Source organism: Pinus tabuliformis, chromosome 7 (assembly GCF_031772625.1).
Source record: "Pinus tabuliformis cultivar Carrire ecotype Pingquan chromosome 7, CPIR1, whole genome shotgun sequence".
NCBI lineage: Eukaryota > Viridiplantae > Streptophyta > Pinopsida > Pinales > Pinaceae > Pinus > Pinus tabuliformis.
In genome coordinates this window covers 615077459-615081024 of record NC_142293.1, presented here as the reverse complement: position 1 = coordinate 615081024, position 3566 = coordinate 615077459, and the positions used below count along the sequence as shown (strand labels likewise).

Sequence of the window (3566 nt, the reverse complement as noted above, 5' to 3'; positions counted from 1 at the left end):
ATTCTTGGTGACAAGAAGTTCTTAGCTCAAGGAGTACTGAGTTGATTCTTGGTGACAATAAGTTCTTAGCTCAAGGGGTACTGCTAGAGATAGTTCGTCGCTGGGTAGAGTATGCTCAGTCCTGAATATTTTCAGGGCAGAAATTTTGGGTGGATGAAATCTTGTTCATATCTTATTATCGATTTTTAATTCATTTAAGTAAAACGATAGTTCGTGGCTGGGTAGAGTATGCTCAGTCCTGAATATTTTCAAAGCAGAAATTATATTTTCAAAGCAGAAATTTTGGGTAGATGAAATCTTGTTCATATCTTATTATCGATTTTTAATTCATTTAACGTTTTACTTAGTTGTGCATATTATAGTCTACATGCATACTCTTGTTATCATATAGATTATGGGCATCTATTCACAAATTTCCGTGTGCATGCATAAAAGAATTAATTATTAGTATCGATTATGTTATTTGCAATACAAGTATGATTCGACCTAATTAACCAATAGTTGAATTAAATGGTATTAAAATTATCCAATACTAAATCTTCGTTTCCTAGAGATATAGATAATTTAGGAATTTTGTTGAAAGGTGAATTCTACAAGCCATTACATAGAAGATATGAATCATATTAGCAGGATAATAGGTGATTTATGGAATGAAATTAAGCGCATAGTTATATAATCTAAACCTCACAGAAGTGCCATGTACATATGTTTTAAAAATGCTCCTAGAGTTTACAGTTTTAAATGCTATGCGCTTCTACCAGAATTGTTACTATTTTACCTTATGCTATAGCATGAAAAGAAAGGAAATGAAAAGTAAGGATTAGTACCAAGAAAGCTAGTATAATGCAGAAGGAAAAGTACATCAAAGCATTAATTACACTAGAAATACCTAGAAAAACTCTTATTGTATAAGTGTGTATAATTGAACAGGTTGCCTTATGGTAATGATTGTGACCCAAGGAAGATTACATGTACAAAAAATAGGTGATAACTCATTAGTTTCACTAATGTTGTATTCCATTGATGGAGTTACGTAGAATTATTTTAAATGTGTTATTGACATAAATATTTGTACATAGAATTAAAGAAACAACAACAACAACAATAAAATTGAATTAATTAAGGTGATGAATGGTTGACTGTGATGCGGACGAACATCTGCATGGTTAAGGCACCTCATAAACATATGCATAGTTAAGGCACCTCATGAACATATGCATAGTTAGAAGTGGACAACATAGTAATACTACTTCATAATTCCTGAGTAATACTACTTTATAATTCCTTGGAGTATCTTTTGCCTAAAAGCCTGATCAATGACTAACTTGCATAATCACAAAGGAAATTAAGATAGTTTTCAAACTTCTATGAGTAAAATAACCATAATGCAAGTTAAAAGGCATGGAAATTAGTTCTCAGATACCCAAGAAATCTATAGTTTTGACGCAACAATACAATGGAAATGAAGTGCCAATTGGAAAAATAAAGTGTTGGAACTATTAAATCCAATTATAATTGATATTTAATACAGTCATGATGCATGTCATAAAAACCCAATTTAAAAAAATAATTTATGGTTAGTCTATTGGGTTGAACCCTGGTAGGTAGGTAGTGAAGCAGAATCATACGAAATTTAAAATAAGAAATTTTGTATTGGTTTCGAACACCATATCCATACTTCATTTACGAGTTTCCACATAAGTATTATAAAGTGTGAGCTCTCGAGATGAACCCGACCTGTAGACCAATGCCAGTGGAGTCAAAATGATGAAAACTACAAAGATGTTTATAAGAACTTGCAAATACTCTGACCCCGAACCATACCTGCCAAATGAAAACCATAGGAGGTTAGTTAAAGGTATGATACAAAATCAAGGGACTAGACAAAAATAAATAAATAACCGAGATGAGGAATTTTGTGAAACATTGTGCTACCTGGGTAGGGTAGCATGGCTTCTTTCCATCCTTTAATTGTGGTGACCAAAAAAATAAAAAATATATTAGAGAGATTTTAAATATTGGGAAAGAGAACCCAATCAAACTTGAACTTGTGAAACACCCAATTAAATTTGTCATAAGTATCCAAGTGGTGTAAGTTGGAGGAACAATTGAACAAAAAAGAAGGAAGGGAAAAATAACCCCAATTCCGGAAACTACTTTAAACTAGCCGAGGGAATCTGTGATACAAAAGAGATTAAACAGTTAACTTACCAAGTTGTTTCCTCCCAATTTGTAACAACGAGAAAGGCCGACTCATAGTTCTTAACTAGTGAGAAGAATGACATAACAAAAGGCCCAACATTTGAAAAACGAATACCAAAACCCAAGTGGTTAAAAGAGAATGGCACAATAACAATACCGAAATTCACTGTACCTCTGATTAGGGTTCTAATTTTGAAACCCCAAATGATAATGTAACCACACCCAACAGGCCTTTCAAGTATTCTATCCAAAATCCTGCAACCAGAGTTATGGGGAAAACAAAGGAGCGATATTGGAACTAAGTATAATGAAAACTAAGCCAAATCCAGTAAGTGCAGGAAGTATCATTTGACAAGGACGGGAAACATAAGAAGGTATGGACAGAGCGACATTCGAGTGCTAAAGAAAACAATCCAGCAATAAAAGTCAACTAGCAAAAAAGGAGGGTACTATTACGATAACCATGGTTATCCCAATTGTCTCACACCCACAAACAAAAAAAAAAAATTGTATCTGTGCTCAAGAAGAATTAAATTAACAAAAACAAACCAAAAAAAAAAAAAAAAATCCATCAAAGTCACCCTATACACCATAAAATAGGGTAAGGGCTAGATGCTTCAAAAGAAGAAATAAATTCCAACCTCAATGGTTAATCTAGAAAAATTTCAACGCGTTAACCTATGTGGAGGAGAGATAGAGAGTTACCTGTGTGAAATAGATGAAACCCCTCAAATCGCAGTAGGACTCAACCAGTCTATAAATTTGCATTAAGAAAAAAAACCACGAAGTCACAGGTTCTCTTCCTCCGCCAAAAATCAAAGAAAATTTTGTTTAATCATTAATAATGAACCAGGAATTGGAGACCTTCTCCATTTAAGCAGGAAAAACTGGCAGAAATACCCAATTTCTTACCGGGGTGAGCTTGTTCATCTTTCTCAGAAGGCCGCAAGTGTTGAGCGAAGTATTATAGGTCGAAGAGGATGTAGGTTTCCATTAGACACAACCTCAGCGCTGGAGTTTCCTCCATCGCGCGACCAGGAAAGCAATAGGGAAAATGAAATTACAGGGTTCGAAAATTGGGATTAGGTTTATTCTAGGTGCAACTATCACCCTTGTATGGGACGAGAGAAATCTCCACCGTTGGTACGTGTAAGTACTAGAGTTCACATGGAGCTCACATGAACCACTTGGCCGTAACAACTATAAGATTTCCATGTGTGAAGGTACAACCAAATCATACTTTATAGTCTCATCAAAATTCATGGTGGGGCATAATATATTAACTAGGTGACCATGGGCATACAGGTTCCAAGTTAAATTCAAGTCACATACATTTACAATTCATGAATCGAATTAATGTATGG

At 34.3% G+C, this 3566-nt stretch overlaps 1 long non-coding RNA gene across 1 annotated transcript; it reads right to left on the bottom strand.

Annotated features, from left to right (window-relative positions):
* Positions 1-1544: 1544 nt before the first annotated feature.
* Positions 1545-3260, bottom strand: LOC149248939 (uncharacterized). Its single transcript, XR_016265799.1, has 3 exons — positions 2908-3260; positions 1936-1965; positions 1545-1824 (listed from the first exon to the last, which is right to left on the bottom strand). It is a non-coding gene; the product is annotated as an uncharacterized LOC149248939 (long non-coding RNA).
* Positions 3261-3566: the final 306 nt, after the last annotated feature.